Source organism: Vulpes lagopus, chromosome 24 (assembly GCF_018345385.1).
Source record: "Vulpes lagopus strain Blue_001 chromosome 24, ASM1834538v1, whole genome shotgun sequence".
NCBI lineage: Eukaryota > Metazoa > Chordata > Mammalia > Carnivora > Canidae > Vulpes > Vulpes lagopus.
Genome location: NC_054847.1, coordinates 30,664,683 through 30,677,771, shown reverse-complemented (window position 1 = coordinate 30,677,771; position 13,089 = coordinate 30,664,683). Strand labels below are relative to the sequence as shown.

The 13,089-nt window shown below is 47.5% G+C and overlaps 1 protein-coding gene across 9 annotated transcripts in view; it reads right to left on the bottom strand.

Annotated features, from left to right (window-relative positions):
- The window catches only part of LYPD6B (LY6/PLAUR domain containing 6B), a 167,698-nt gene that overhangs the window by 34,755 nt on the left and 119,854 nt on the right, over window positions 1–13,089 (bottom strand). Inside the window, exon 1 of one of the 9 annotated variants that reach the window (XM_041739279.1) lies at window positions 9,688–9,793. The exons of the other annotated variants lie outside the window; for them this stretch is intronic. The gene's annotated coding sequence lies outside the window, so the exon portion shown is untranslated. Of the gene's footprint in view, window positions 1–9,687; window positions 9,794–13,089 lie in introns of those variants that run through there. 9 annotated transcript variants of the gene reach the window in all.

Genomic DNA, 13,089 nt, shown 5'->3' with positions numbered 1-13,089 from the left:
TTTTAAAAATGTGGTTTCCTGGAATATTTTTCACCCGTATTATTGCATGCTATAATTGCATGTTATTCAGCCATAAAAATAGAAATCCTGTTATTTGTGACATGAGTCCAAGTGGGGGTACTATGCTAAGTGAAATAAGCCAGAAACGGACAAGTCCTGTATGCAATCACTTAGATATGGAACCTAAAAAAGTCAAAATAATAGAATAAGAGAGTAGAATGGTGGTTGCCAGGGGTTGGGTCAAGTAGAGGAAATGGGGAGATGCTGGCCCAAGGGCACAGTCTTCCAGTTATAAGATTAATAACTTCTGGCACCGTAATGTAGAGCCTGGTGACCAGAGTTGATAATACTGAACTGCATATGTAAAATTTGCGAAGAGTAAATTTTGACTGTTTTTTGCAAAATAAATAAATAATAATAATAACAACAACCATGTGAGGTTACAATGGAGATGTTAACGGACAGGATGGTGGTCATCACCGCACAGCCAAACATCACACCCACATTGGGCACCTGAACACGAGTCTGTCAATTTCATACACAATTTGTCGATTTGACCTCAGTAGGGCTGGGGGTGTGGGGGGAGAACTGGGGCAACTGAAACCTCAGAAAACAAAATTTATTTCATGGCCTTTGACATCCAGGCTTCGCCCCGGCCCTCTACGGAGCCTGTGGCAGATCCAGTCCCCGATGCCCCCACGCGGGCCAGCACAGGTGGCAAAGGCGGCGATGGGGACACGCTGGGCCAGAGCGCTGGGAGGTGCACGCCAGGACCCTGCTGAGCCTCCCACCCACAAATGAAAATTAAGGCGCTTCTAATACGAAAAGGATCCAGTTGACACTTCCGGTCTGACTCATTCATATTTCAATGTGCACTTATTTCTCCTTTCCCTTTCTTTTAGTTGCCTTTGGAAGACTATCTAAAGCCAACCCCCACACCCCCCACCACCACCACCCAAAAAATCCACCTTAAGAAAAGAGATGCGTGTGCCCTAAGGAGATAAAGAAGTACTGCCGTTTGGAATTTCCACTGTTACGGAAGAATTATGACCCAGGAGCAGAGAATCGTTAAATCCGCTGGTTTCACTTGTACAACAGCACATAACATCGTACCCGCCACGGCACCGGCCGCTGAATCAGGAAGTTTAGAGGGAGAAGGCCCAGCAGAGCCCCTAGTAAATCTGTCTTTTTGTATTCTAATCATAAAAAGTATTCCCCTCACTTTCTCACACAGGGCCTAACGTCGCCTTCACTGTGTTTATCAAGACAGACAAAGTGTCTTCACCGAAGCTTGAGCATTTCTCTTCTTTGACAGCAAACGCTGATTAAATCTTCCCAGAGAAGGCGTAGGCAGACCAGAATCCACCTTCTCGCCAGGCACAGAGGGACAGACTTTACAATTATGGTATGTCCTCTCCTTATTCTCAAGAAAAACACACAAAAGGGATAGAATTTGGGGTGCCTGGGTGGCTCAGCTCGTTAAGCGTCCGACTCTTGATTTCGACTCAGGTCTTGATCTCAGGAGTGGGAGTTCAAGCCCTGCTTTGGGCTCCATGCTGGTGGAGCGCTGCCTACTTTAAAGAAAAAAATAAATAAATAAAGTGATAGGATTTTGTGCAAAATGTCTACTGAAGACATAGCTGTCTCCATTTTAACTTAGGGTTCAACTATTTCTTACCAGTTTTGTGAATTAACTGACCTAACTAAAAAAAACCCTAAAGTAACTAGACTATTGACTGTAAATTTAGGAAAACTGGAGTGAATGCAGACGGTATACAAACCAACAGGGCTAATCTGAGCTGCCCTCACAGGCCTGCTTCAGCGGGGAGGATCCCCGGGGGGCCGTGGCTTTGCTTGCTGTGACATCAGTGGTTAGAGACATTTCCAAAGGGGCCTGTAAGTCTTGAAGTAACAACAGCCCTCTGTGAGCTGATGAACTCCCCCATATTGAGAATGCCCACTTTAAAGAAAATAACAAATCAGAATGACCTTTCCAGGGCTCCACAACACTGCAAGCAGAAACACATCCCAGTTGGAAATCTGGGGGAGAAAACGATGCGTGTGGCATACATGCTGCTCTGGGCAATAGAGCCCGGTTGGTGTGGTTTTGTTTTGTTTTTTTGTTTTTTTAAATCACTACTGTCAGAAATGTGAAATCTCCTTAAAATATGGGATGCAGCTCTCTGTGCTTCATGAGCAATGCAACGTGGAAGCTCCAGGTCTTACGCTGCAACACGGTTACCAGCACTGTGGGCTTGCCAACAGGCCCTGAGGTGGCTGGACTTGTAAAATACCTCCCGGTGCCTTCGAAGGTCATCTGTGTAACTACAGAGCTTTCCAGTCCCCACTGAAGCCACATAATTATGCCAGGATAAGGTGATAGGCTCTCCAAACCCTGGTCTGGTGACTGGATGCACAAACCTCCCTTCCATATTCCTGAACAATGGCACTTCAGGGGCACCCGGGGGGCTCAGGGCGTGACCCAGGGGTCCTGGGATGGAGTCCCGCATTGGGCTCCCCGCAGGGAGCCTGCTTCTCCCTCTGCCCCCCCCTCATGAATAAATAAATAAAATCTAAAAACAAAACAAAACACAACAGCACTCGAGCATCGAGCATCGTTGTGGGAAGGGGAAGCGGGTCCCCTGCATGCGCTTCTCTGTCTTACCTGCCACCAGTCAGTGATTCTGGAATCGCTGAGCACAGCCAGATGCCCTTTCCTGGCCTCCCAACTTGGGTATTTACAAATCAGCTAATTGGGAAACCCCAATCTCCCGACCAGTGTATGGCCAGACAAGAACGAAAACGGACAGATGTACGCTTTTATTCTAGAGCTGGATAGGAAAAGTAATTTCCGTCCCACTGAGCTCCAAAGGGCTCCTTTCATCCCATCGGGGAAGGTGTGAAGCGCGCCTGGTGCAGACGGGCCTGGCCTCTGACAGGTTTATTGACCAGACCTTTCGGCCAGAGGAAGTGCGGGGAGGTACCTTTTGTTGAGAAAGAAGAATGTGCACCACCGACGGGCTTCCAGGACCTCATAAAAGAGTCATTTGGCTTAGAAGATCTTGTCTGCACCATAGTAGTATCAGGAGGGAAGCATTAAAGGCATCTCTCAAGTTTAAAGGAAAACAACATTTCAGAAGCAAGGGGAGTGGGCCTCCCATGTGAAGTGAGGGGAGATGCAGGGTCTGTAACTTTGACAGACTCCGTTCCACGGAGAGGGGTTGGCACCTGCACAGCTTCCGGACTTCCGCTGTTTGTCGTGGGCTGAAGAACGGGGCAATGTTTAGAGAGCAATGTTCGGTCTCATCTGAGCAGGGCAGGAGAGGGTAAAATGATAGGAAACGGAGTTAATTTTGCACGGACCTCTGGCTGACGGCGCTGGCAAGCTGCTGTCTTTATGCTGCTCTACAATTTCAATAAAGCTCCGACATTACCACGTGGCAATAAAGGGAGGAGCGCAAGCCCCTGTCTACGTGCTGCATCCTACGTTAAGAGGCTGTGCCGGAAGCCTCATTGCTTCCATTTAAATCTCTAGCCCCCCAGAAGAACACCAGTTATTCTCAAGGTGTAGTTGGTTCTGGATTTAACTGGAGTCTGGAAACCCTTTAACTGGATCTGGAGCTTAGGCTTCTTTATTTTATTTTATTTTTTAAGATTTTATTTGAGAGAGAGAAAGAGCACATGCGTGCACATGCACACAAGCAGGGGGAGCTGCAGAGGGAGAGGCAGTCTCCCTGCTGACCCTGGGATTGTGACCTGGGCTGAAGGCAGACGCCCAACCAACTGAGCCCCCCAACACCACCACCTGAGCTTAGGTTCTGGTCACCACTGGTAGAAACTGGTTAACTTGAGCAAGTTGCTGGACTTCTTAGAGTCTCAGTTTCCTCATGTGTACATCACGACAGCATCATCTAAATTTCACAGCTGCAGTGAGAAGGAAACGCCGAGAATTAAGGGAATGTTCCACAATGCCTGGCCTGTAGTAGGTGCTCGGTAAATGTCAGCTCCCTTACAGTTTTTTTCACTTTTGACTGTGGCAAAGAAGCTCTTGGAGGAAGGAGAGCGCTCCAGGCAGGGTCAGGAGTTGAGACCTTGGGAGCTTTCTCCCAGCCGCGGTGGCACACTGAGCTGAACCTCTCTATGCGTGTCCTCTAAACAGGCTCCGTGTTCCACCTGCTGGAGGCTCTCATTGCAGGGAAGGCACAACGAAGGGCCCGATGAGTGAGAGTCAGCGGGAGCATCAGTCACCTATCCCAGCCCCTCACGGGTCCCGCGGCAAGGCTTCCTGCTACTGACGACTCCCAAAACGTCCACCCTCTAAGCCAAGAAGCAGGGCATGAGCTGATCTATTGCCCTTGGTCATTCACATCCATTTATCATATAAAAAGCAACATGACAAAAAAAAAAGAGAGAGAGAGAGAGATGGGAAGAGGAGTAAGAGAAAGGAGGAAATGGCCAGATGGAACAACAGTTAAGGTACCCGATTACAACAAACATCTCTTTCCTGCCAGGACACCAAACACAGGAGCCCAGCCAGCTCTGCAAGTTGCTACCTTAGCCAGTTGGCTGCATGTTTGATGGAAACCGAGGTCCAACAACAGACAAACAAAATCTCTCTCCCACCAAATGGGGAGTGGCTGGAAATGCATGTGAAGAAAATCGCTGTCGTGGGGCCCCAGGTTTATTCTCTCCACGTGGCCTGGAATGCATTTATGCAGCTCACGTGCTTGGGGGCTGGGTCCCTCACTACCAATGCTGCCACTTCCACCTGCGATCTAAAAAATCAGGCCGTGGGATCCCTGGGTGGTTCAGCGGTTTGGCGCCTTCCTTTGGCCCAGGGCACGATCCTGGAGTCCCGGGTTCGAGTCCCACGTCGGGCTCCCGGTGCATGGAGCCTGCTTCTCCCTCCTCCTGTGCCTCTGCCTCTTTCTCTCTCTCTATCACAAATAAAAATAAATAAATAAATCTTTAAAAAAATAAAAAAATAAAAATCAGGCCGTGCTTTTGCTTCCTCGTCTCTCCACATGTAATCACTGAGACACCATTTCTCACGCTTCCAGAAAAATGCAAACACGGCTCAACGGATCCACTTCCAATCTTCCCATACAATTCAACTGAGGATGGAAGCAGCAAAGACACCTCAAAGCAGAGATGGCTGGATGTCGGAAGGCATGGGGGTAATGGCTGTGTGTACAGAGGAAAGTCTCTTTGTAGTAGAGGTACTGTTGGCTTAAAGCACAGGCTACCTTAAAGGTAGCACTTACAGCTACCCTAGTTGTAAAGTCTGTCACATATGCATCCTATATGACTGCATGTGACCTCCTTTAGGGTCATAATAGTATTCCTTTCCTCTTTAGAAGCCATGGGTTGGCCGTCATGCCACGATGTAGGTAACTATCAGACAGGTCCTGCCAACTGTCTCCGGTCATCTAATGAGCCCGAATGTCCCTTCAAAGCCAAAAATTGACATAGTTTGGAAGCCTGTAAGTCAAACAGTTAAGGTAAGGGCAAAAAAAATCAGTAGTTAATATGACCCAGTGCAAGCCACAGGTCTGGGAGTCAGAAGGTTATGGCAGGCAGAGGGACCTAGGTGCAGCAGGGGCTGGAATTGAAGCATCGGTCACTTCCCAATGGAGGCTTTATTCCTTTCTTTGAACGCTTTTCCATTCTTTGTAAAACTAATCATCAACTCCTTGAAGGATCCTCGAGGTAAAGACCTGAAGTCCCCTTCAATTCGCTGGTCCTTACTGGGGTTAATGGAGGAGGGATGAGAGGGGCAGGAGACGCATCCTGGACCAGTTGGTTGCACCGCTGAACTCAAGACCCTTATGTGCTGGGACCCCTGGGGGGCTCAGCAGGTGAGCATCTGCCTTTGGCTCACGGGGTCCTGAGATGGAGTCCCGCATCGGGCTCCCCACAGGGAGCCTGCTTCTCCCTCTGCCTGTGTCTCTGCCTCTCTCTCTGGGTCTCTCAGGAATAAATAAAAATCTTAAAAAAAAAAAAAAAAGACCCTTGTGTGCTGCATTAACTCAGACTAGAAACTGCTTCCCGGAGAAGAGCTCTGCCCTTTATGAATCCACACGCGGTCCGGGAGCTTTTGCGGCGCACGATGACTGGTCAGAGGGAGTACCTTGCTGCTGACACCTTAGTATCAGGAGCCATATGGAAAATGAGGCAGAAATGAGCAAAAGGGGAAAGAGTAGAGAAACTGAGCCCGCCAGCTATGCAGCAGGGAGCTGGGGTGCAGACCTGCGATTCAGAGTGGAGAGGGGCGATCCCAGGGCTGGGCTCTTATACAGATCATTGGGTTTTATTGTAGATCTGGGAAAGAAACCAACAGAGCAAATTTCAGTGGTAGGGAATTTTCTTCTTAAACCAGCACAGCCACTACTTCACCACCAATGGCTCTAATGTTCACATACTGCTCAATAGTGGAGAACAGCTCCGAAAAAAAATATTTTTGTTTTCAAAGCCTTTGCCTGCAATTCCTCTGTTACTGCAAACATGTGGCCTTTCTTGAGGCTTATTTCCCATCCCCTGGCCTCCACCCCCACCACCACGCACAACAAGAGGCTTGAGGATACAGACTCTCCGGGAAGAAAAGAAAAAAAAAAATCCAAGTTGGGGGAGAAGGAGGGGCAGCAGGGTAGTGGGGGGGGAAGCCTTCACATAAGAAATGAGAAAAACAGAATTCCTATCCTTGAGTTATAAAAACTGAAAGGTACAGGGAATTTTATGGACCCAGAAAGTGATGAAATGAAGAGAAAGACATCAAGTCTACCCAAAAGGTGATAAAATATTTTATTTGTTTTTTGGTTGTGAAAAAGAAAATAAATCATTAGGATGACTGTCAGAATGCCTCCAGGAGAAGGGAATTGAATAGGACTTGCCTATAAATGGTGTAGAGACTAATAAAGGAGTTGGGTTTTGTTTCCTTAGCATTGGTCTGGCGGAGCTTTCTGTTGCAACCCAGGAATCCGGGGCAGACGGTCCAAGCCCACTGGCCGCAGGGCACGCAGATGCATTATTGCCTCTCCGGGCTGGCCCTGTCCGAGATCCCCCAAGCAGCTGCTCCCCGCCTCTACCCGGATTCCCCCTGAACACGGGTGCTGTGGGACATGTTGTCAGATGTCAGGGCTTCAGGATCACGGTTTGCTTTATTTTCATGATTACTGACTACACTTCATATATACCTGCTGATAAAACAGGGTTGAGGCCGGCCAGAGGGGTTGGCCCTATTCCTCTTGGTCCTACAAATTCCAGACAAAGAAGGCAAGGTTCCTGTCCCAAACAGCTCAGTCTAAGGGGCCTTGGAATAATTCTGATATTGCTTAATGAGGCATTTCCAGAGCCCAAAAGACAGAGAACGGTGACAGAGTACCTGTTTTATAAAAGCGACTGTTGATTTTATTTAAACCCGGGCAGGACTAGTCAAGAATCTGTAAAAGAGGCAGGATTTTCAGCTACCTCACAAACTTGCATTCCGCATTTTGCCTTGAATATTTTCTCCCCCTTTTCTACATGTCAAGCGCTCCTATAAACATGTGATGGCTCAACTAAGTCTTAAACGTTAAGACTCAGAACTAAGTTTCTCTAAATTTGTACTGAATATCAGGAACTCAGAAATCAACTGAACCTTGGAATGAACTGGAACTAAACATACATGCCGGTCAATAGTCCTCTCCACAACTACCCATATATCCAAATTCGATGTGGGACAATTAAGGCTCATGATTGTCATCCGAATCGTATACAACAGGACCCAAGAACAGGACCGAGAACAGTAGGGCGGCACGGTAGGGGACTGCTAGTATCCGTAAAATGGAAAGGACTCCAGCAGCCTTGCATCTACGATGGCACACACCTTCTTAACCGTCAAGGAGCCCTCCCGACCATCACAAGGACAAGGCCCTAAAGTGGCTTTACTGAGATCGCCACTGACCACTCCGTGATCACTCCACAGCACCACTTAGAAGGAACAGGCAAAGGGTGCTCCCAAGTCACTACTCATTTGCTTGCTTATCTTTACGCTTTAGATCCACATGGGCAGGCTGGAGGTCTGCTAACTCACATGATCCTTCTACACTGACCATTATTATGATGGCCACTTTTGACCACATCAGACCATTCAAGGTCTCAAATAGACACACGGCTGAAAAGCTGGACCGATGGAGGATTTTTCCAGAATGCGACATGACTCCATGTCCAAGGTACGTTTATATAAACGGCTACCTTGGCCCTAGACTCACTGCCTGAAGATTCTTACTCATTTGGAACCAACATGAGCCAGCCTGGATGACTCAGGGGAATGGTAATGATGGGATGAGTAATCGTTCTCTTGAAGTCACTAGTTAGGATAAAAGCAGTTGTTCATTACCTGACGGGACAGGTTTCTCAGGCTGGCCAAAAACCCAACAAATAAATCAATGTCACTTTCCTCCCTAACATCTTAAAACTCTCTATTTAAAGTGTGCATCTCAGCTTCACAGTTCAAGGAAAGCTAACCACAGCATTATCCATTCGGCCTCTCCCTTCCTGAGGAGACAGGGGAGACGTGGCGGAGAGGACATCGGCCAAGAAAAATCCTATAGGAACACCACCTGGCTCTCTGCTCTGGGTCACTGTCTCGGTTGTTTTAGGAATATTTTATATAAAACTAATGCGACGCTTTATTCTAACAGAGGAAATACACACGCTGACACGCAAAAGCTTCGAACGTGGCAGTTGATTTTAAAGACTTGAAAATTGAAAATCTGTCCCTCTCAGAGTATAACCAACCCCAGGAGTAAGCCCATAAATGCATTAGGGATCCTCATTGCCTAATTAATCCGCATCTCTCCACTCTTTTCCAAGTTGCATTACCCTAATTTACTCTTTGGGGAGTGATATGTTAAAATACGGTTTACTTGTGACTCAGAGAGAAATAAGTCCTGGGGAGCGAATGCACGGAATAGTGAACATAGATGATAATATAGTATTATAATCAAACTTGCTAAAAGACTAAATCTTAATTTAATCCAACCACTGAAAGGAGACAGTAATTCTGCAACATCATAGAGATGCTAACTATGGCTACAACGGTCATCATATCACAATATATAAATACGTCAACATGTTGTATAGCTTCAATTTATACAACGTCATATGTCAAACATATTTCAACTAAAGATTTAAAGATATGATTTACTTCCAAATGAAATGCTACTAAAGAGATAAATCTCCCTCTGTGTCTCTGCCTCTCTCTCTCTTTCATGAATAAATAAAATCTTTAAAAAACAAAAAATGGGGCTCCTGGGTGGCTCAGTGGTTGAGTGTCTGCCTTTGGCTCAGGGTGTGACCCCGAGGTCTCGGGATCGAGTCCTGCATCGGGCTTCCTGCATGGAGCCTGCTTCTCCCTCTGCCTGTGTCTCTGCCTCTCTCTCTGTCTTTCATGAATAGATAAAATCTTTAAAAAAAAAAAAGATAAAAAATAAACTGATTTAACAGATGGCAAGTAACTATCTACATTATTCTCTCCTATTAGAGTTCCTTCGGATAGTAGCTGAATAGGCTTACACTAGGTGTGATTTTGGTGATAATCTGATCGGATGTATTGCTGAGGCTACAAAGCAGAGTTCTGGAACAAGGCTTGACCACACACCCGATCAAGGTACGCCTGAAGAGAACAGCAGAACACAAGCAAGGTACCTGTGATGACGTTCACGCTGTAGGTCACATCACTGTCCACGCACATCGACTCATCCTCCATCTGGTGGCACCACGCCGGGGGCTCATCAGATCTGCCACACTGAAGGTGGTTACACCTTTTTTTGCCCTTTTATTCCCCAGCAGGGACCCACATTTGGAGAAAGTGAGGAAACCTGGCTAATAAGTAGACAGGACTCGACATTCACAGGGTAAGTATGGAATGTGATCATGGTGAAAACAGGAGAATCGTGCATGGGCTTGCCATGTTTAGACATAGAGGAAGTTTTCGTGTCTATTCTAGAAAGACTTCTTGAAGGTGAAATTTCGAGAGCTGCTTAGGTTAAATTTGAAAAGCTGTGCTTTAGTTGGTTGGACAGCTAATAGCAGCCTTCCACCAAAGAGCCACAGAAGATGATAAGGAAGTTGCCAAAGCGCCTGGTGCTATGTGGGTTAGAAGCTGAGAAATGCATGTGCAGACTGGTAAACATGCATCCTAACCATTTAAAATGCCTTCTTCAGCTCAGGCTACCTTGCCAAGAGCCAGCCTAGAGCAAAGTCCTTCCTCTTCTTTTTTTTTTTTTTTAAACTCCCTTTCGGTGTTTATTATTAAACAATCATCTTCACTGGTAGGGAAAAAAAAAAGGAGGGGCTCACACAAACTTTCAGGCATTGTCTTCCTACAACATTGGTAGTAAAACCCATGAGAAAGGGGAACAATGACACCCAGCCACCCTAGGCTGAGTCAACATGCAGGTAACCAGCATGTCTGAAATGTCCTCTGCATGGGTAAGGTGACTCAACCTCCCCTTCAGGAAAAATAAGGACTTCTAAAAAAAAAAAAAAAAAAAAAAAAAAAAAAGGACTTCTGCCGGCGCTCAAGGCCCCCGTGGTAAACCAGTTTTCAACGTGCACTCTTATCCCGTACACCACTGGCGCAGAAGGCCCAGCTGCCTCTCGCCACCTCCTCCATCCCCCACACTCACCTCCTACGCCTGGGGCCCACCATGTCCCCCCAAATAGGCCATGTTAGCCAGAGTCAAAGGAAAACTAATGTCCATCGACCAAGCCTACAGAAAAACAAAGGTGCAGGGCTAGGGAGTCCCGGTTGGCCAAACAGGTGGGAGCTAAAGGGGCACTGGACAGATCCATCCCAGGAAGCAATTAAGTTTATAGCCAGGAAAGAGCAGCCCCAAAGGCCTTGGAAACAAAAGCAGCTTCCTCCCTGTGTCCGTTCTCTCATTCTGTCATAAAGGCTGGCTGGACTATTCAGTTGCAACCGCAGACAGTAAGGCACTGTTCAGAGAATGCCTGCTGCAGAGGCCTGCTGGTCCGGTTTTCATTTCTGTGCTAGGGGGTAAATGGTCCCAGCCCCGTTCAAATCAGAGAAAAAGCAAGCAAGTATCCAAAAAGGAAGAAGTACTCAATGCAGGACATGATTATAAACTCTTTGGGATCAGCTGAAGGAAAAGATTATAAAGGTAACAGTTTCCATTGATATGGGGAAAGCATCGCTAGGATTTCTTGACAATCTTGATGTGGCCTTTAGGGAAGTTCCTGGTATGGGAAGGTATGATGGAAGGGGAGGGCCGCCAGCAGCCTCCTCCCTGCCCCCATGTTCTGCTTTACCTAGGGGTGGGTGGGGGTGCCTGTGCCTGCTTAGAATGCCTATCCTCCAGCTCACATTCTTGCCAGAGACCGTATTAGGGTGAACATGCAGTTTCTCACCCGTGCAGAAGTTGTGGCAAACACCACTGAGTCAAGGGAATAGTCAGCGATGCTAACCCGAGTCAGAAGAGGAGGACGAGTACATCAGAAGGAGGTGGCTACTTGTGGAGCCAAGAGGCAACAATGAGATTGGATGCAGAGAAGATGCTAGATGGAAAGAAGGTGCTAGACGGAGGGAAGGTGCTAGACGGAGCGAAGATGCTAGATGGAGAGAGGATGCTAGATGGAGGGAAGGTGCTAGATGGAGAGAAGATGCTAGATGGAGGGAAGGTGCTAGAAGGAGAGAAGGTGCTAGATGGAGGGAAGGTGCTAGACGGAGAGAAGGTGCTAGATGGAGCGAAGATGCTAGACGGAGAGAGGATGTGAGATGGAGGGAAGGTGCTAGACGGAGAGAAGATGCTAGATGGAGGGAAGGTGCTAGACGGAGAGAAGGTGCTAGACAGAGAGAAGGTGCTAGACGGAGAGAGGGTGCGAGACGGAGGGAAGGTGCTAGACGGAGAGAAGGTGCTAGACGGAGGGAAGATTCTAGATGGAGAGAAGATGCTAGACAGAGAGAAGATTCTAGACAGAGGGAAGATTCTAGACAGAGGGAAGATGCTAGACGGAGAGAAGATGCTAGACAGAGAGAAGATTCTAGACAGAGAGAAGATTCTAGACAGAGGGAAGATGCTAGACAGAGGGAAGATGCTAGACGGAGGGAAGGTGCTAGACAGAGGGAAGGTGCTAGACGGAGGGAAGGTGCTAGACGGAGGGAAGGTGCTAGACGGAGGGAAGATGCTAGATGGAGAGAAGATGCTAGACAGAAGATTCTAGACAGAGGGAAGATTCTAGACAGAGGGAAGATGCTAGACGGAGAGAAGATGCTAGACGGAGAGAAGATGCTAGACGGAGAGAAGATGCTAGACAGAGGGAAGGTGCTAGACGGAGAGAAAATGCTAGATGGCTAGAATAACTGCTCCCAAGTCTTGGCCTGGGAGTCTCTCCCCAGTTCTAGTGGTAACTGGAAAGTCCTGGTCATACTAAGGAAGGGGCCATGGGCCACTTCATCTGTGGTGACAAGGGTAACCTTATAAATATTAGTGAAATGTGTCACTTTCCTTATGCCACCTAGGACCACCTGGAGATTGGACTGAATGTAGTTCCACAAACACTGGATAAAAGCATCTGTGAGCCTATCCTTTCCCTGGGGTCATCTTTAAATAATAAGCTAAAGAGATACATTCTTTCCTTTTGAGGTTAGGCCCTCTAATTGCTGAGAGCCAAGAACGAGAGACTATCTGAGGGGCTAGGGAAGACACTATTAAATATTCCCATTCTTCAAATGTCTCCCGAGAAGGTGACACCACGACCATAACCATTAGCAGACACCCACACGCACACATACACGCTCAGAGTTACTCTCTGCTCCATGGGATCGCGAGCGTCCTTACTCCCTCCAATTAGGGTCTCCTACAACATAACTGGACCCATTTTTGGCCACGTGGGTATACCCAGGAAGGCTGGGTCCCTCTCCAAATAGCCAACTCCCCTGCCTCTAGGAAAACTACGTGCTCCAAGAGAGAACTCTGCTAAGAGTCAGGAAGATTTCATTTCCATGAACCTGGGAAGCACTTGGGGTTAATGCAGACTCTGGAGCCAGCCTGCCCAGATGGAACCCCAGTTCTGCCCCTTGGTAGC